Raw genomic sequence first — 21,501 nt, 5'->3', positions numbered from 1 at the left:
GCACAAACTCTGCCTAAAACACAGGACATGCCTGGATCCCCAACCACAGCCACATTCAGGGCCGGCTCCGTGTCTTCTCACAAATCCAAGGGTCACCATCTCACCTTCCCTCACAGTGAGTTTGTACTCCAAGGCCCTTGGCGTCCTTTCCTCTCATAGGGCCTTGCTCAGGACCAAGTGTTCTATACTCCTACAGGTTTCCTGATCTTTTAATTCCAGACCGGGGTTGGAATATCAGTCCTTTTCCTTCCACAAGGCCTCTAGGCTTCTAATGCAAGTCGATGCATTCTCCAACTCCCGCCACCTCCCCCAGCCACATCCCCTTGCACTTGGAGGGGAGAAGCAGCCTTGAAGAGCCAGATAAAGCATCCTGTTAGCCTCTGTTCCCAGGAAAGGATTATCTACCGTTCCTCCCCTTGCATATTGATAGGAGCTACCCAAGTGGCTCTTCAGGAAACAAAAGAGCCCATCTCATAGTGACTTTTAATATCTGGCCAGACATTGAAGATACTGGGACAGCTTTTAAAATCCAGCTTCACAGAGTACTCAAATATACAAATATCTGCTTGCACATTGAAGGCTGGCAGAATATGCCACATCAACATATGCTGCTCTGGCATAAGGATTATTTTGAGCTATAGGCACTTTAAAAAATACATGCAAGAAGGGCATTCTGACCCTTCCCTTTTTCTTCCTGAAAGAAGGAGATAACACCTCCTTACGGATAGAGGTCCTCCCTGTGCCAGAAGGAACGTTTGTTCTTATTATCAAAGATGGGAAGTTGAGACCAAGAGAATCCTATAAAAGTAAGTCTTGTTAAAATTTTTATCTTTCTTGAGCCTCCTCATATACTTTTTTTTTTTTTTTTTTTTTTGAGTCAGAGTCTCTCTCTGTCACCCAGGCTGGAGTGCAGTGGCACAATCTCGGCTCACTGCAACCTCTGCCTCCTAGGTTCAAGCAATTCTCCTGCCTCAGCCTACTGAGTAGCTGGGATTACAGGCGCCCGTCACCATGCCCAACTAATTTTTGGTATTTATAGTAGAGACAGAGTTTCACCGTGTTGGCCAGGCTGGTCTTGAACTCCTGTCTTCAGGTGATCCGCCCGCCTCAGCCTCTCAAAGTGCTGGGATTACAGGTGTTAGCCCCACACCCAGTCAGCCCCCTCACATACTTTAGTTACTTTTCCACAATTGCCTGCCTTTGTTCAACTTAATATAAGAGCATTTAGGTTTTGTCACTTATTTGGGTATTCATTTTCTCATGAGAGCTCCCATGTCACATGAAATTTATATTAAGTAAATGTGTTTGCTTTTCTCCTGTAAATATGCCTTATGTCAGTTTAATCCTCAGGCCCAGCCACAACACCATAAGGGGGTATAGGTAAAAAATTTTGCCTCCCTTATGATGTCTTCTCTGTTCCTTGATGGTGAGGATATTGGGACTGACTGAGGGTTTGAAACCCCAGTGGCTGAAACAACACTGACACAGAGGAAATGCTCCATAAATGTTTGAGAATGGATGAATAGATGAATGAACTAACTACTGAGTTAAACCCAGGCTGGGTTGACAAGAGGCAGTAGAAACAGTCTGCAGGGAGCAGAGAAAACACCTGTAGATTTCCCTATGCACTCCTCACTTAAGAGTGGAAATGGGGATCTTATTGAGTCTCATTCCGTTCCAGGCCACCGGCAGAGTCGTGTTTGCTAGTGCACAGGGCCACTGTATGTTCACTCTCTGTGTACATCCACCAGACCTCCTCATCTGCCCCTTCCTTCCAAGAGGCTAGATGCAGAAGTGGGCCAGTGTCTTCCCCAAGATCCACCATCTTGTAAGTGAACCAGTGCCTTCCCCAAGAGCTGCCATCCTGTAAGTGAGCCAGTGTCTTCCCCAAGAGCCACCATCTTGTGAGCCAGTGTCTTCCCCAAGAGCTGCCATCTTGTAAGTGAGCCAGTGTCTTCCCCAAGAGCTGCCATCTTGTAAGTGAGGCAGTGTCTTCCCCAAGAGCCACCATCTTGTGAGCCAGTGCCTTCCTCAAGAGCTGCCATCTTTGCCTCCACGCCATCCCTCATGGAGAGACAAAATACTGGAGCAGGAAACTCTGCCTCCCAGGTTTCCTGTCACAGCAGATGCTGCGGAAACATCCTAAAGTATCCCTGTTGCATCTGATGACCAAGTAAGAGCTGGATGTGTCATCCTGCCCTTCATCCATCATGAATCTGAAGTGGTTTTGGTTACTCTGATGATGCAAGTGTGAATTTCCTTCATGAGACCTGAGCCTGCCATCCCTGAGAGCTGGAGCTGAGCCTCCAGATGTGAAAAAGAAGAGCAATGGCTCCTGTTGATTCTGGGGGAGGGGGGTGGGATAGCATGCCTCCCCCATGCAGCACCTGCTCCAGCCCCTGGCACGGGGAAGGTGCTCAGCAAGGGCGAGTTGCTGCCCTTACCATCTTAGACTCACATAAAGAGCACATGCACCTATAAAATGGACCAAAAACTGAGACTCAGAAAAGTTAAGTATTACTCAAGATTACACAGCCAGAGAGCCTTTCTCCACAGGGCTAGTGAGGCTTGGAGCATCCTACTCCAATTTGCCTTACTTGAATTTGGCCTACCTGAGATTGTATAATACCTTAAAAATCTGATTTTTTAAGAGGAGAGACAGTGCTCTGTGATCCATCTATCTCCAGATAGCTCAGATGGTGAACTAATTCAGCCAACCCCATATCTCCTAACTAATACCCACACTGAAACAACTCAATAATAAAAACACAAATAGCTCCATTAGAAAATGGACAAAGCAGGCCAAGCACAGTGGCTCATACCTGTAATCCCAGCACTTTGGGAGGCCTAGGTGAGTAGATCACTCGAAGCCAGGAGTTCAAGACCAGCCTGGCCAACATGGTGAAACTCCGTCTCTACTAAAAATACAAAAATTAGCCGGGCAAGGTTGCACATGTCTGTAATCCCAGCTACTTGGGAGGCTGAGGCAGGAGAATTGCTTGAACCTGGGAAGCGGGGGTTGCAATGAGCTGAGATTGTGCCACTGCACTCCAGCCTGGGCAACACAGTGAGACCCTGTCTCAAAAAAAAAAGGAGAAAAAGAAAGAAAGAAAAGAAAATGGACAAAGCTGCTGGGCACGGTGGCTCACGCCTGTAATCCCAGCACTTTGGAGGCCAAGGTGGGTGAATCACTTGAGGTCACGAGTTTGAGACCAGCCTGGCCAACATAGTGAAACCCCATCTTTACTAAAAATAAAAAATTATTATAAAAATTAGCTGGGCGTGGTGGTTCGCGCCTGTGGTCCCAGCTATAAGGGAGGCTGAGGCAGGAGAATCGCTTGAACCCGGGAGGTAGAGGTTGCAGTGAGCCGAGATCCCACCACTGCACTCCAGCCTGGGGCAACAGAGCGAGACTCCATCTCAAAAAAAAAATTTTTTTTTAATAAAAGAAAAAGAAAATAAAACCTACTTCAAAGGGTTTTAAGAACACAATGTGAAAAAAGAATTCTACTATAACAAAATAAATATTAGCAATCTCTTCGATTTGTTTCTTTAAAAGCTGAAGGCTGATATTTAGGGGAAAGTGTTCTAATGTCTGCAATTTACTTTTTGAAATGCATCTGAAAAATAAGATGGGGCCAGGCACGGTGGTTCACAACTGTAATCCCAGCACTTTGGGAGGCCGAGGCGGGCGGATCACGAGGTCAGGAGATAGAGACCAACCTGGCTAACATGGTGAAACCCTGTCTCTACTAAAATACAAAAAATTAGCCAGGCGTGGTGGTGGGCGCCTGTAGTCCCAGCTACTCGGGAGGCTGAAGCAGGAGAATGGCGTGAACCCAGGAGGCGGAGCTTGCAGTGAGTACAGATCACGCCACTGCATTCCAGCCTGGGCGACAGAGCGAGACTCCGTCTCAAAAAAAAAAAAAAATTAAAAATTAAAAAGAGAACAAGAAAAAGAAAAAATAAGATAGTTTGAAGGATGGAAAGAGGGATGAATAGATGGACAGATATGCAATGAAACCAATAGAGTAAAATGTGAATAACAGAATCTAGCTGATAGATAAATGTGTGTCCACTGTAAAAGCATTTGAACTTTTAAGTACTTTAAAGTTTTTCAGAATAAATTTTTGAGGAAAATGGGGAGAGGTACCACTTGCATTTTACAAAATATGAACATGATTCTCCCCTCCCCCGCTAGTTAGACGCGCACTCCTTTCTGGTCTGATTGCGTTAGCAAGTCACCTTGCAGCCCTGCCCAGCGATTCGGTCCGGTGGGTGCCCAGGATAACACGCGCCAGCCTTCGCCGCTTGCGAAATGTTCAGGGCTCTTGCCGCCAGAGGGCGCGCCCGCGGAGCGCTGAGCGCCAGGGCGCCAGGGGCTGGGTGGCCCGCGCCGGGAAGTGACAGACTCCGAAGCGGACTTTGCCCGGGGGTGGGTCCCAGGCCAGCTGCTACTGCAAGTACCTGCAGAAAACAGCTCTTCGAACCGGACAGTGTGAGAGTCAGCGCCTGCTGCCTGGCCAGGCAGAGATTCTGATGAAGAGGAGAGAGGAAACTGAGTGTGCCGAGGCAGTGTCAGACAATGCTAAATGCTTTCCTAGCACTTATTTCACGTTTTAGTTATAAATCAGCCTGCAAATAGAACGGGAGTGGAAGTGCGAAGGACATGCATTTCATTCCCGGCAGAGGCTGCCCAATCAGGACTCCTGGTCCTCTGAAGACAAAGCAGCTTTTTTGGGGTAGGGAGCGGGGGCGGGATAGCATGCTTCCCCCGCCCTTTCCCCCATGAGCAAAGGGGCTCAGAGTAGCTGTGTCCCCTGAGCTGAGGTGGCAGCTCCTGTGGGTGCCCTGGGACCTCACTCAGCATCTTCAAAGAGCCTGTGCACCCTGCTCCCTCCAGCTTCTTCGTGGAGGGCTAGAGAAGTTGTGAACCTTTGTCAAAAGAGAAGCACAAACTTAAAGATCTAATTGGCTTTTATTTGCAATTCTAGAAGTGAGCAACACCTCATCCTATAAAATGAGCTGAGCAGAGGAGGTTGGCTTTGCAGGCAGAGAAGAGCGGCAGAAAGCAGAAACAGAACAAAACACGGATTGATCATGTCAAAGTTACTTTCCCTACAGGGTTAAAGCAGAGGGGACTTCCTTATTACTCAGGTTGATGCAGATTAAATGGAATGTTTTAGGGGAACTGGCCCATTTCAAAGTTCAGTTTGATGACACGGCACTTAGCACAACTGACTCCATTCTGGTGTCTGGCCTGCTGGGGCCTAGTGCAGGAGACTAGTCCCATAACAACAGCCTCCCATAAATGATGTTTCACACCTCAAACCCTTCCTCACCTCCAGTCATCCCAATGCTCCCACTGACCCAAGTATTTTCTGAGACTATTTGGTTCCCCAGCCACCAGAGAATCAGGCATAAATCATAAGTCACTCTGTATTTTAAGACCATAATCATGCTGGGTGCAGTGGCTCATACCTATAATTCCAGCACTTTGGGAGACCAAGGCAGGTGGATCACCTGAGGTCAGGAGTTCGAGACCAGCCTGGCCAACATGGTGAAACCCCGTCTCTACTAAAAATACAAAAATTAGCTGGGCGTCGTGGCAGGCACCTATAATCCCAGCTACTCAGGAGGCTGAGGCAGGAGAATCGCTTGAACTGGGAGGCAGGGGTTGTAGTGAGCCGAGATCATGCCACTGCACTCCACCTGGGAGACACAGCGAGACTTTGTCTCAAAAAAAAGAGAACCAGATATCAAGAGTACATATAAACCCTATAATTCAATTTATATAAAACTGTAGAAAAAATAATCATGACAGAAGAAGATGAATGCTTGCCTTGGGCCATTGGCTGGGGTGTCAAATGGAATGGGGCACAAGAGAACTCTGGGGGGCAATGGAAATGTTCTGTATTTTCATTGTGGTAGCTGTCACATGTATGTAAAAACTTGTTAACATTCAATGAAAAGTTTGCTTGAAAAAAAAAAAAAACCTGCCTTCCATTACTCTAATCTTCAGGTCTGGGGTGTTCTTCCTATTGCGATTGTGTGAACAAAATCAGTTGCTCTACTTGTTCAGTTTTTCCAGGTTTCTCTACTCCGTGTTCCAGAAGCTACCAACTGGGAGTGTGCAGACTGACGCACAATCGTTTCCTGGCAACTCCCCAGTAGAAGCGAAGGTGTATCTGCTCCCTGCTAGGATCCTGCCCCGGGACCAGGGCCCACCTCTCTGCCTGCCTCCTTTAAGGGACGCCTCCTGCTCCACAAGTTTCTGTCCTCCCTCTGAGGGAGCCCTGGAATGTGCTCCATCTACACTACTAGGGCCACGTGGACTATCCTAGGAGTTGGGAGGGCAGGGTGCAGCTGGGGAGGGAATGCTCGCAGAGAATGGGGTTGGGGTGGCTTTGGCAAAGAATGCACTTGGGGTCTGTAAAGAGGTCAGAGAAGAGCAGGGCCACCTTTGCTTACATCAGATACTGCTTGGCCACCCACACCTGACCCTAGCTCTAAAAGCCAGTGTGGGGAGGGTCTGATTCTGGAAACTGGATGAAAGAGCAGGGAGGATTGAATGAAGAAGATACAGGAGGAGCACAGGCTGCCTGGGCAGGGGGCATTTCACTGAGGTATTCTTTCAGCAAGCTTTAATTGAACAAACACAGTGGAATCTCAATGGTCTTTATGGAGTGAGTGCAGGAAAGAAAGAATGAATGAATGAATGAATGAAGATAAGATAAGATCCCTGCACTCTCAGAACTCACCTTCTAGATAAGAAAACAATTCAAATACAAAAATACCAGTAACACAGAATGGTATATGAGAGGTACCATAAAATTTTATGGAAATGAACAGAAGAGAAAAATCACTTCTAGCAACACTGCAGGGCCATCCTACCCCTTGTGAGTGTTGGTGCAAATTAGAAGGAGCTTACCTGAACAGACCCAGCCTCCTGGGCCCAGCGGCCTGCAAACAAAGAGCAAATGCTTTTATGCCACTCTGCTCCTCAGCCAGGCATCCTGGTGCAGGACTCAGCCTGCTTCTCTGTGAGTGGCAGCCAGGGCTTCATGCAGGAGATGACATTGGAGTTTGCTGGAAGAACAGAGAAGACAGAGAGGACTTAGACCAGTGGGGAGGTGGGGAAGGTGGCAAGGGAGCAGACTAGAGAAGAGAAGAGGATATTCCAGGCAGAAGGATGGGTGCACCAGGATCCTGGAAGCAGGGGATAAAGAGATCTTACAGGAGTGTGAAGATTCTGCTGGGGCTGTCCCCTGGAAGGCCACAGGGGCACTTACCTTTGTAGTGGGTGTCCTCAGGTCACACGCTCAGGCCAGCCAAGCAGGGCAGCCCAGTGACTAGAGAGCATAGGCCTGGGAGCTCTTATGAGTTGAATTTTGTCCCCCCAAAATTTATACGTTGGAACCCTAACCCCCAGTGTCTCTGAACATGACTGTACTTGGAGTTAGGGTCTTTAAGGAGGTAATAAGTTCGAATGAGGTCACAGAGCAGGGCCCTAATCCAACAGAACTGCTGTTCCTAAGAAAAGGAAGACACACCAGGATGTGTCAGCACAGAGAAAAGACCGTGTAAGGACCCCATGAGTAGGCAGCCATCTGCAAGCCAAGGAGAGAGGCCCCAGAAGAAGCCAGACCTGCCAACACCTTGATCTTGGAACTCCAGCCTCCAGAACTGTGAGAAAATAAGCTTCCATTATTGAAGCCCCCAGTCGATGTTGGCAGCCTGAGCAAACGAATACAGGAGTCAACATCAGGCTCCTAACTTCCTCACTGTGTGTCCTGAATGAGTCACGTAGCCTAGCTCAGTTTGTTTTCTGATCTGATATGGAAAGCAAAGGTAGAAACGCCCAGGGTGGCAATGAAGCTTAAGTGAAATTGCACGCGTAAAATAGGCAGCTGGCAAGTATGCAGATGTTGACAGAATAGTCTGGTTTCTAAAATGAGATGCAGGCCGGGCGCGGTGGCTCATGCCTGGAATCCTAGCACTTTGGGAGGCCAAGGTGGGCAGATCACCTGAGGTCAGGAGTTCAAGGCCAGCCTGGCCAACATGGTGAAACCCCTTCTCTACTAAAAATACAAAAAAAATTAGCTGGGTGTGGTGGTGCCTGCCTGTAATCCCAGCTACTCTCAAAAATAATAGTAATAATAAAAAATAAATAAAATGAGATGCAGGCAACCTGCGGGGGTGAGGAGGGGAGAAAATTCACTGGAGTGGAGGAAGAAAAGATAAGAACTTATTTCTTTTTCTTTTTTTTTTTTTTTTTTTGGAAACAGAGCCTCACTCTGTTGCCCAGGCTGGAGTGCAGTGGCGCCATCTCTGCTCACTGCAACCCCTGCCTCCCAGGTTCAAGCAATTCTCCTGCCTCAGCCTCCCAACTAGCTGGGACAACAGGCACCTGCCATCACGCCCAGCTAATTTTCGTATTTCCAGAACAGACGGGGTTTCACCATATTGGCCACGCTGGTCCCAAACTCCTTACCTTGTAATCCACCTGCCTCGGCCTCCCAAAGTGCTAGGATTACAGGCGTGAGCCACCGCACCTGGCCAATAATTTATTTTTTATAGTTAGTTCTTTTTTTCTTGAGACGGAGTTTCACTCTCGTTGCCCAAGCTGGAGTGCATTGTTGTGATCTCGGCTCACAGCAACCTCTGCCTCCAGGTTCAAGCAATTCTCCTGCCTCAGACTCCTGAGTAGCTGGGATTACAGACACGTGCCACCACGCCTGGCTAATTTTTTTAGTTTTTTTGTAGAAACAGGGTTTCACCATGTTAGCCAGGCTGGTCTTGAACTCCTGACCTCAGGTAATCTGCCCGCCTTGGCCTCCCAAAGTGCTGGGATCACAGGCGTGAGCCACCGTGCCCAGCCAATATAGTTATTTCTTTTCTTTCTTTTTTTTTTTTTTTTTTTTGAGACAGAGTCTCACTCTGCTGCCCAGGCTGGAGTGCAGTGGCGTGATCTCGGCTGACTGCAACCTCTGCCTCCCGGGTTCAAGCAATTCTTCTGCCTCTGCCTCAGCCTCCTGAGTAGCTGGGACTACAGGTGTGCACCACCACGCCCGGCTAATTTTTGTAATTTCAGTAAAGACAGAGTGTCACCACATTGGCCAGGCTGGTCTCGAACTCCTGACGTAGTGATCAGCCCACCTCGGCCTCCCAAAGTGCTGGGATTACAGATGTGAGCCACTGCATCCAGTCCAATATAGTTATTTCTTAAATTTATTTTTATAGTTATTCTTATGTCTCCATTTTACATTTCTCTTTTTATATATGGCTTTAATGAGCATAATACATTAATGTTTATAATTTATGAAAAAGTATCATCCTTGTAATTTCTACTTTGTGCATGGTTTTAAGGTACACCCTATATAAATCCAGTGCTAACTGTATAAACTATATGACTAAACAGATTTGCATGTAGTAGGGATGCACGATTTTTTTTTTTTTTTTTTTTTTTTTTGAGACAGAGTCTGGCTCTGTCACCCAGGCTGGAATGCAATGACGTGATCTCGGCTCACTGCAACCTCCGCCTCCAGGCTCAAGCGATTCTCCTGCCTCAGCCTCCTAAGTAGCTGAGATTACAGGCATGCGCCACCACACCTGGCTAATTTTTGTATTTTTAGTAGAGATGGAGTTTCACCATGTTGACCAGGCTGGTCTCCAACCCCTGACCTCAGGTGATTTCCCTGCCTCGGCCTCCCAAAATGCTGGGATTACAGGCATGAGCCACCACACCCGGCCTGGACAAGTTTTAAGACCTTCAAGGTGGAAGCTCAAGCTGCCTTTATGAGAGTCTTTTGGAGATTCTAGCAGTGAGTGAGGGCCTTCAAACACTGAACAAGCTACATTGGCCCAGACGTCAGCAGCACATCATTCTTCAGGTGGCCCCTTTTGTGGTGATAATGACAAGAAAACTGTGACTAGTGCACAGGTGGAAACCAGAACCAGAAAAGAAAAAGGGGTGGGCATTGTCTGGGGTTGCAACTGACAGAGTGGGTATGTGTGTGAGGCTCCCTCTGAGATCTCCCATGAATGACTGAAGACCCTTGAAGGCTAATGTTCTTGTCTGGGGGGATGAGTGGCTCGGAACCTGCAATTTGGGCACAAGGGTAAGTGTGACTTCATTTTGCAATCACCACCAGATGGACAGATGAGATCCAGGGACTGGGGAAGTTTGGGGCTGAGAACTCACATGGTGAGGCTGCTCAAGGCATCTGCAGAGTAACCCTGAGGCTGTAGGTCGTGGGCTATTCCGCACTCCCTCTCTGGGAGGTTTTCATCCATGAAGGTAGGGCCTGAGAAAGAGGATACAAATGTGCAGAGCTGAGAGTTTGCAAAGCAAGGTTGTGTTCAGAAAAAATATCCTGGCCGGGCACAATGGCTCATGCCTGTAATCCCAGCACTTTGGGAGGCCAAGGCGGGCGAATCTCTTGAGCTCAGGAGTTCAAGACCACCCTGGGCAACATGGTGAAACCCCGTCTCTACTAAAATACAAAAAATTAGCTGGGCATGGTGGTGCCTGCCTGTAGTCCCAGCTACTCAGGAGGCTGAGGCATGAGAATCATTTGAGCCCTGCAGGTGGAGGCTGCGGTGAGCCGAGATCATGCCACTGCACTCCAGCCTGGGCAACAGAGAGAGATTCCATCTCAAAAACAAACAAGAAAGAAAGAAAAGAAAAGAAAAAATATCCCAAACAGACTCAGTCCAAGTTCCTAGCTGTGTGGCCTTGGAGAAGTCACTCTCTGAGCCTCAGATGTTTCATCTGTAAGACAGAAATATTCTCTCTTCCTCAGGACAAACAAGGAGAGAGGTCTATTTATCCAGCAAAACCCTCCACCCTGCAACAACCCCCACCTCCCCCATAACCTTTCTCCAGGAAATGATATTCAAAAAACAAAGTCTTCCAGCTCCGACAGGGCCCCAGAGCAGAATCACCAGTTCACTGGACAATAACCTCAGTGATGTGATTTTTCCTCCCAGAACATATGGCAAGTGGGCCAGAGCTGGGGAAGTGGGAGCAGCCGCTGCAGAGGCCGGTCTTGAGAATGTCGTCATTTTGCAGCTGACCAAAAGCTTCCCCTGGCATGTACAGGCAGGAGCAGCCCCTCTCCTTTCTAGCCGGGAGGAGAATGCCCACAGGCTCAGAGCAGCTATGCCAAAGCCCATCTTGGCCATTAGCAACACCCCACCCACCCACAGGGGTGCCAGAGGACTTCTCCCTGAGCACCAGGCCCAGGTGCCATGTGGCATTCTCTGGGTAGACACCAGCTCTCCCAGCCTCTCCGCCCACCTGCCCCTTCCCCATGAGGACACTGGCCACCCTCCTCCTTCCCCTTCCTGTTCTGTCTTCCACTCCTTCTGGCTTCATAGACACCGCCAGGGCTTGTTCTCCTCCATCTCAGTCAGGCACTATGCCCTGAGGTTGGCACTAAATGGTGGGGGAGTCAGACCACATCCAGAGCCCCTGCACGGTGGCCCAGAGTATGTGAATAAGGCACTTTCCTGGAAGAACATCTCCCTTAAAAAGGCCACTCATACCAAAACTTGGGCATTCTTTTTACATTTTATAGAAAAGAAAAAGGATGACGGGCTTGGTGGCTTATGCCTATAATCCCAGTACATTGGGAAGCCGAGGCGGGCGGATCACTTGAGGTCAGGAGTTCGAGACCAGCCTGGCCAACATGGCAAAACCCCGTCTCTACTAAAAATATAAAAATTAGCCTGATATGGTAGTGCGTGCCTGTAATCTCAGCTACTCAGGAAGCTGAGGCAGGAGAATCACTTGAACACGGGAGGTGGAGGTTGCAGTGAACCAAAATCACGTCCCTGGAAATCAAAAAAACAAAAAAAAGAAAAGGAAAAGGAGGCACCATTCAATTCAGCGTGAATTTATCAAGCATCTCCTCCATGTCAGGAACTCTCTGGACACTAAGGATGCTGTAAGTGACATTCCCTGCCCTCATGGAGCTCAAGGAGATTAAATGACCCCTATAACCTAAGGCAGTTTTTCAAATGTCTTCAAGCCTCCTGATGTGTACAAAAGGTAAAAACCCTGGTACCTCTGGTGGAAGAAGCCAGAGCAATCACTGCATCTCATCCCAGGACTCCGGGAAGTTCTCAAATCACCACGCGGGGTCTCCTGCAAGATCTTGAAAAGTAATAACAGCTAGTGTGTATTAAACACTTCTTAGGGGCCAGGCACTCTTCTAAAAACATTAGCACCTGAACTCTCAGAACAAACCCATCATGTAGGAACTATGATCCCCATTTTACAGATGGAAAGGAGATCACAGAGAAGGAAGTCACTTCCCACAAGGGCTGACGCCAGGGCCCATGACTTGTGTTCTCACCTGGCCTAGCTGCTGCACAGAGCTCCTCACAAGCCGTGAAGAGCAGCGCCAGGAAGCCCCACCGCATCACCTCCATTCTGATGATGATGGTGGTGATGGTGGTGGCAGTGGTGATGAGGTAACTCTTAGTTCCTTTACTTCCTGCAGAGAATGGCTGGTTCCTCTAAATGGCTTGGTGATTGTTTTGTTTGTTTGTTGGGTGTTTTCGAGACAGGGTCTGACTCTGTCACCCAGGCTGTAGTGCAGTGATGAAATCGCAACTCACTGCAGCCTTGATCTCCCAGGCTCCAGCAATCCTCCCACCTAAGCCTCCCAAGCAGCTAGGACAACAGGTGTGTGCCACCACACCCGGCTAATTTTTCTATTTTTTGTTGAGACACAGTTTCACTATGTTACCCAGGCTGGTGTCGAAATCCTGAGCTCACATAATCCTCCCGCCTCCCATAGTGCTGGGATTACAGGCGTGAGACACCACGCCCAGCCTAATTTTTCTTAATGTACATTTTCATTTTACCAGTGCTATTGTAAGTGCTTTTTGCTGTAACACATTTCTAATACATTTTAAGCAAATGCGGCATTAATTTTGAAGGAATGATCCTTTCTTGTGAAGACCCTTATTCAGCCATTCCCAGGAGGGAGAAGGGACAAAGAGAGACTGAGAGACAGAGAGTGCAGGTGTTTGCAGACAGGAGACAGAATAAGAGAACATTTGCTAAAGAAATGACCCAGGCACTCAGTAAATGTTAGAAGACACGCGAGGGGCTTTTCCAGCGGTCAGTCCTGGCTGTGAATCTCAGTCCCACCCTGTGCCAGATGACATGTCAGACCAACTACATAAATCCTCCGAGCCTTGGTTACCTTGTCTGCAAAGCAAGAGATCTCATTGGGGTTTTCTCCCACATTAAAGGAAACAACCACACTTTGCACAAAACCTGGAACGGAATAGGAATGCAGTCTGTGCCTTATTCAACCCCTTCTGGACCCTGAGTACAAGACTGAGAATGTCAGCAGAGGGCGCTGGCTGGTCTGGGTCCCTCAATCTGGGAAGCGTGCAGTGTGGATTCAGCGTGGATCCTCTGTCTTGTGGGTGGAGGGCTGAGGGCTTTAAACCATGGTCAGATTCCCCCGCCTGTGGGCACTGTGCTGGGGATGGAAAACAGAGCTCTCTGAAGGTGCAATAACACGTCATTTACATATCTTATAGAGAACAGATGCTCCTTTCCATCGGGAAACATTCCCATATGGTCTGGCCTTGTCACAATTTCCATCAAGGGCTGGTTTTAAATTTTGCAATTAAAGGTGTCCCTTGGCCACAGCCAGAAAACAAACTGAGTTTTCATTGAGCCCTGGAGGTGCCTTTGTTTTGCCTCTGACAAGAAGGAAGCCAGCCCTCTGGTCCCCAGGGCCCTGCCAGCTCTCCCTGAGGTCCCCAATTGAGGGAAGGGTTGGGGCCTTCCCTTTAAGGGTGGCTGGTAGTCCCAAAAAAAGGCTGCGCTAGGGGGATTGGGAAGGGAATGGGAGGGAGATGAGATTAGAGGACAGGGCTAGGGCTGTCAGAATGAACTTCAGGAGACTTTTCCTCCAGCATCTCACATCCTCACTTTTCTCTACCCTAACCCTCTAGACCCCCATCTTCCATCTTTCCTCCTCTCTACCCTCAGGACACATACAGCCCCCAGGTCATAAACCCTCTTCAGATGAAACACACAGGTGGCATCATCGCTCTGCCAGCTGGCCAGGTCCTCCCTTGTGTGGCATCCTCAGGCCCCCCAGCAGCCCTGCATGATAAGGGGCTGTAGGCAGCCTCCACCCTCGGGTCCAGCCTTCTCCCCTTGCCTGGCCCAGCTCTTGCCCCTCCAAGGCCTTCAGCTTGCTGTTCCTTTCCTATTCCATCCTTGCCTCACTACTACTTGAATCTGATCCATGCTTTTATCTCCCTGATCAAGTCTGATTTCCTCTCGGCCGGGACTCCCCCTGGCCCTCCCAGTAATGCATCCACAAGTAACAGCAGCAACCCTTGGCCCCATTCCCCACAGCCCCTGGTGCTTTCCTGCCTCCTAGAAACTGTTCCCACAAACTGCCATCCTAGCCAGCTCTACCTCCCTGGAGAGAGCTGATCCTTGGGTATCCCATACATATGATTTTCCACCGGTGGCCATAGGAGGATGCACGTTCACCTCCTGTCCTGCTGCTCTGTCCTCTCTGGGCAACTTCTATGTCCCCAAGCTATCTCTTGTTTCAGGCAGTCCCCTCCCAAGTAGCATTCCAGGTCTCCCCTGAACTACTGTCCTCCGTCATGTGTTTATCTCCAGTGTCCCAATCCATCAGGACCTCACGTGGGCTCTGAATCCATTAACTGGCTGTGTGACCTGGAAACCAACTTATCCTCTGTGAACCGCAGGTTCCTTAAATGTAACTTGGGAGTGCTAATGTCCAATCCTTTTTTTTTTTTTTTTTTTTTTTGAGATAGGGTCTCACTGTCACCCAGGCTGGAGTGCAATGGCGCAATCTCGGCTCACTGCAACCTCCACCTCCCGGGTTTAAGTGATTCTACTGTGTCAGCCTCCTGAGTAGCTGGGATTACAGATGCACCACCACGCCCAGCTAATTTTTGTATTTTTAGTAGAGTCAGGGTTTCACCATGTTGGTCAGGCTGGTCTCAAACTCCTGACCTCAAGTGATCCGCCTGCCTCAGCCTCCCAAAGTGCTGGGATTACAGGCATCAGCCACCACTCCCAACCATGCCCACATCATTGGCTGCTGTGATGATGTCATGAGATGACAAACAGAAACATCTCCTTCCTCCTTCCTCAGTGGTGGTAACTCTCCAGGGTGGGGTGAGAGGACTAGGACAGACTCCCCACCGTCCCCACAAGTGACTGCCTCTGCCTCAGGCCAGATGCCCCTGACTCAATCCTGCTAGTTGCAGGAAAGCTGAGCCTAGTCTCTCTCTCCAAGAACCTGGTCCCAAAGAGAAATAGTTCCTGCTGCCAGGGTTCCATGGCTTTCCACAGGTGACCTGTAAGGTCAACTATCTTGAGTCGATAGTATGAGCCGCCATGCTATATGGTGGCTCATTTAGAGCCTGTAGCAGCTGGATGGAGACTGTCCACAAAGAACAGGTCAATTTGGTCCATCTTTGCCTTTAGTAGTTGCTTAACAGATGATTTTTGTGGACTTAAACCAACCACCCTGATCGGAACCACACCTTTGTTCCCTTTTCCTAGATGAAAAAAAATGGGATTCTTTGCTATGGCACCTACATGGAGGCCACCTGAGGGGCGCTGGCCAGGAATCCAGGTGTTGAGTCCTTCAGAGTTGTTACCTGGGAGCCACAACCATGAAGCATGTCTGTCCTTTTACAGGTCTCTTAAAACCACCTTCCAAACAGCCACTTCCAAAGTCATACAGCCATTAGGAGAGCTGACTGCACTGATTTTTACCCTTTGTGCTACTGATGGCAGAGGCACAGTAAGCAGATTAGAACAGGGGAGAGATGCTACCTTCTGGCACTTCCTGCCAAAATTTGCCTACAGCACATGGATGGCTGTTCAGAGGTAAGCTAAAAAATCTGGTGGAAAGTGCCTGGAGGCATTTGGGATTTTGAAAACATAAGTCGGCCATGTGTCACTGACACTGCTGGTTGCCTACTTAACATGCGTTTCTCACCCACCCTCCTTTCCTCTTTCGATTCAGAACAGCATCTGCCCTCCTGTGCTCAGCTTTGTGTTTCACAAGGGGTTGATCACAGCCCCAGCCCAAGGGCTGAATCCTCATAGGTCCAAGCCAATCATGGGTTCCCAAACCCTTTGTTGGTAATTGGTTTAGATAAGGGTATGTGACATTGTGACATAGATTTCTTTTTTCTTTCTTTTTTTTTTTTTTTTTTTTTTTGAAACGGAGTCTTGCTCTGTCGCCCAGGCTGGAGTGCAGTGGCACAATCTTGGCTCACTGCAACCTCTGCCTCCCAGGTTCAAGCAATTCTCCTGCCTCAGCCTCCCGAGTAGCTGAGATTACAGGTGCCCATCACCACACCCGCCTAATTTTTGTATTTTTAGTAGAGATGGGGTTTCACCATATCGATCAGGCTAGTCTTGAACTCCTGACCTCGTGATCTGCCCGCCTCGGCCTCCCAAAGTGCTGGCATTACAGGCATGAGCCACTGCACCCGGCCTAAATTTCTGTCATTATAAGCCACCCAGTTTGTGGTAATTTGTTACAGCAGCCCCGGGAAACAAAAATACCCTCTGTCTCCAGCCTCTACCCTCTTTGTTGTGTTGGCTTCTCTTTTTCTTCTGGCTATGGACCAAGCCCTGTACTCCCTAAACCACAGAGCTGCCAACAGCTTGCATATTTGACACCTGTCAATCAAGCTTCCAGAAAGAAAAACAGTACCCTCTGTTTTCCAAATCCAGTTCTCCATGAAATAACTTTGATTGGCCTAGCTTGACTTGCAAGCTAAATTTGGTCCAATCAACTGTGCCCAGTGGCAGACTGGCATTGAACCAAGATGGCAACTCCTAAAGTAGCCATATGGATGGGAACAGAAGATACAGGGAAATTTCTAGAGTAACAAGTGTCCACTCCAGTTATCTTTAAATAGTTACTCCATAAACACTGGCTTCCCTGGACCATGTTAATCTTTTATATTTTCAGGTATATCTATCGATAAACAGTGGGGCAAAGATAAAGAAAAATCTGGATCTTAAAAAGCCAGATATCTCAGCTGATCAGTGAAAGTCTTTGAAAAGGATGTAATGGACAGCAGTACTCTTAGAAGTAATAATGGCATAATTTATAAAGTAAATAATTTGATTGTCCCTACTCCAGCTGTCTGCATGGAAAAGTGAATTGAGGGAATCCAGCCCCGTGGAAAAGGGCTAACAGGAGCAGCCAAATAGGGCCAGGTGCGGCAGCTTACGCCTGTAATCCCAGCACTTTGGGAGGCTGAGATGGGCAAATTAGTTGAGGTCAGGAGTTCTAGACCAGCCTAGCCAACATGGTGAAACCCCATCTCTACTAAAAATACAAAAATTAGCTGGGCATGGTGGTGGGTGCCTGTAATCCCAGCTACTCGGGAGGCTGAGGCAGGAGAATCTCTCAAACCCAGGAGGCGGAGGGTGCAGTGAGCCGAGATTGCACCACTGCACTCCAGCCTGGGTATCAAAGTGAGACTCTGTCTCAAAAAAAAAAAAAAAAACTCTGATAAAAAACTGAGTAGATACAAATAAATAACCCAAATATACTCTTGTTTGTCTTAGAGACAGTAAGCTAAATCTGATCAGAAATGACTGAAGCAAGTCCAGAGATGCCGACAGATTAGTACTTCTACACAGGCAGTTCTTGTGTGCTGAGGGATGAGATACTTACAGCAGCTTTGTGGCCATTCTCTTAGACCACTGAGTAATAGGCTGTGCTGATAACGACTCATAAAACCTTCAGACACAAATTTTGTAATTGCACCATTATTACAAATTGTATTGTCTGACATTCCAGGTTTCTTGTAAATAACTGATGTAAAGCCTCAATCATTAAAGGGGAGGTTTGAGATAGGATCAAAACTATCTTAGTTCTTTTTGAAAACGTCTCTTGCAGTCAAATTATTCCCCAGGAATGTTTCTGTACTATCAGTATGTTTTAAAAAAAATCTAGATCACTTCTTTTTTTGAGAAAGGGTCTTGCTGTGTCATCTAGGCTGGAATGCAGTAGCGCAAACATGACTCTCTGCAGCTTTGACCTCCCTGGGCTCAGGTGATCCCCCCACTTCAGCCTCCTGAGTAGCTGGGACTACAAGTACACACCACCTCGCCCGGCTAATTTTTCTATTTTTTGTAGAGATGGGGTTTTGCCACGTTGCCCCAGTCTGTCCTGAGCTCAAGGAATCAACCACCTCATCCTCCCAAAGTGCTGGGATTACAGGTGTGAGCCACTGCACCTGGCCATAAGTTACCTCAGGGGTTTTTCTCAAGTTGCCTACAATAATCATAAATACAGCCTTTTCAGTGGCAGACTAACTCTATGGTCCATGATGGTTTACTGAAAACATAAGTTCCTTCCTGTCAATAACTTTCCATTATACTGTTATAATATAGCCAAGATAATATGGTAAAAATATGTTGACATGATAAATTTTTCCAATAAAATGCATCCTTTGCATGCAGACAATTCATACTCATTAGTAAATAAGTTTCACTCTTTGGGCAGTTTCTGTCTAGGTCACCCCTTCAATACTAAGTTTAAGGCACAAGCTGATCTAGCATCACACAGGCAATAAACAAAAAACTATATTGTATCTTCTCTTCAACAGAGAATGAGGTAAGGCTCCCAGGATCCGCATGTCCTGTAAAGCTGACAAGGAGCGTGTAGTGTGAGGGCACTTAGTGGGCAGCATTCATTGAGCTCTTCAAGGATTCCCCAAGAGAACACAGGAGTTGGGTTGGAAGGGAAGACTCCCACAATTCCTAAAACAGTGCTGTAGTTCAAGGATAGGTTTATTCTTAGAAGAGTCCCTGGAAAGTCAAATGATAGCTTGTTGGAAGGATTTAAGGAACTAACAATCCACATGAAGTGCTTAGCACAGCACCTGATGTGTGATAAGCATTCAATATATGTTAGCTAGTCTTGTGATTTGAAGTGGTGGTAGGATTTCTTAACATCCATGATAACTGTTGGGGCTTCCATCTTGGTATCCGTGCAGCTGCATTCTGTGAGTGACAGTGTTCTTGGGTGGAAGCAGCTGGTACCTAACGGCCATCTGGCATTCTGTGGCCAAGCACAACTCCAGCCCTATAGGGTGGAGCGATTACATCAATAAATAGTGACTGCATTCACAAAATCCATGAGCCCTGTCTGGGAAGCCAAAAACCTGCTTGACAGCCTGTGCTCTTGTTACAGTAGGTAGCTAGCCAGCCATGAGCAGGGCAGGAGAGGACCCCTCCCAACCACCAGGAATGTCACGCAACCATCAGGTGATGGTAAAGCAGTTGTTACACTGTCTCCCTAAAATAATATTTAGGTCAGTAAAAAAGTAATTGTGGTTTTTGTTTTTGGTTTTAATGACAAAGACCACAATTACTTTTGCACCAACCTAGGAATTGGTCACAGCTGGTGCCTGGGAAAGGCAGTCTCCCAGTAGAGAGAAACACCTGAAACTAGCAATCAGCAGCTTCCCAGTGAGATCTCTAGAGTTGGGTGAGTGGGTTCAAGTATGTACACTAAGGGGCAAAATGACGGAGTTTAACCAGTATATGACCTTCCTCCAGGAACACTGGTAAGGGGAGAATGCCTCAAGTGAGCATGCACACAACTCCAGTTAAATACACTGCGCATGTGACCCCTCCCAAGTGCTGGCAGGCCACTGTGCACCCAGACAGCCCATCCCAAGGAAGAATCAAGAGAGAAGAGATGCAGAGCCCGGAAGCATGCCATTGTATAAAACCCCAAGTCAAAGGTCAAGCAGTGCACTTGACTCTCTCAAGTCTCCCGCTTGGCCCTCTTCCAAGTGTACTTTACTTCATTTCATTCCTGCTGTAAAGCTTTTTAATAAACTTTCACTCCTGCTCTAAAACTTGCCTCTGTGTGTCACTCTGCCTTATGCCCTTTGGTTGAAGTCTTTCTTCTGAGGAGGCAAGAATTGAGCTTGTTGCAAACCCATAACGATTTGCCACTGCTATCACTCTGAGTCCAGGGCCAAGGAATATCCCTTTCCAGTAGGTGATAACATGGCTCAGTAATGGCTACCATTTACAAAAATGCAAAAGAGGCCTGGCGCGGTGGCTCACTCCTGTAATCCCAGCGCTTTGGGAGGCCGGGGCAGGTGGATCACCTGAGGTTGGGAGTTTGAGATCAGCCTGACCAACATGGAGAAATCCCGTCTCTACTAAAAATACAAAATTAGCCCGGCATGGTGGCACATGCCTGTAATCCCAACTGCTCAGGAGGCTGAGGCAGGAGAATCGCTTGAACCCAGGAGGCAGAGGTTGCGGTGAGCCGAGATCGCGCCATTGCACTCCAGCCTGGGCAAAAAGAGCGAAACTCTGTCTCCAAAAAAAAAAAAAAAAAAAAAAGCAAAAGAAAATGAGTAGCTCTGGCGGCAAGGCTATGGCACTTCCTTTATTTTTCAGTATTTTTTAGTAGATTGAACAGATACTATGCCTGCTTGATTTCAAGTGCTATGGATCCCTGAATGGTAGTCATGGTAGCAGAAGTGAAAATAGGAAGTTCCACGATATATATATTTTTTAATTTCCCACTTCTATGTCTGATTTATCTTCATAAAACAGGACATTCTGATTTTGTTCTGGGTAGTCTTTCTCTGTTGACCTCATCATTGAAACGCAGTGCTACCCCCTTGGACTCCTACAAGAGAGGTTGTCATCAAAGCATTAGGAAGCTTTAGGAACCCCAGGAATTCTAGAAAGCATCTGAAGGTCAGCGATTGGACATCTGTTGATAAACTTGGGCGGAGTCAACTATTGCAAATAACTGCCCCCTCCCAGAAAACATTAGAGGGTGCTCACTGGCTCCAGGCATCTGCCATGGGTGCTGCCTTCTCACACAGTGTCTGTACATTTCCCCAATTACACTAACATCTTTAAGCTCAAAGAATCCCAGCTCCTCCAGGGACTGCAGTGGGAACCTTGAATAGATGACCAGCCTCCATCAGCCTGTTTCTTCATCTGCAAAGTGGTAAAATAGCTTTATTCCACAGGGTTGTTTTAAGGTAGAAAAATACAATATATAATAATTATATATAATATAGTTTTTATTGTATAAAAATACAACATGCAATGTAAATAAGTATGTGTAATATTATATATATAATAATATAATTGAGTATTTAGCACAGCACTAGCCAGATAATAAATGCCCAATAAGTATATGGAAGAAATAGAGAAGACAACTACCAGTGCAATTCTTTTTTTTTTTTTTTTTTTTGAGACGGAGTCTCGCTCTGTCACCCAGGCTAGAGTGCAGTGGCGTGATCTCGGCTCACTGCAACCTCCACCTCCCAGGTTTAAGCAATTCTCCTGCCTCAGCCTCCCGAGTAGCTGGGATGACAGGCACACACCATCACGCCTGGCTAATTTTTGTATTTTTAGTAGAGACGGGATTTTGCCATGTTGGCCAGGCTGGTTTC

This window comes from Pan troglodytes, chromosome 16 (genome assembly GCF_028858775.2).
Source record: "Pan troglodytes isolate AG18354 chromosome 16, NHGRI_mPanTro3-v2.0_pri, whole genome shotgun sequence".
In the NCBI taxonomy this organism is placed as follows: Eukaryota; Metazoa; Chordata; class Mammalia; order Primates; family Hominidae; genus Pan; species Pan troglodytes.
This window is presented reverse-complemented; position numbering follows the sequence as displayed.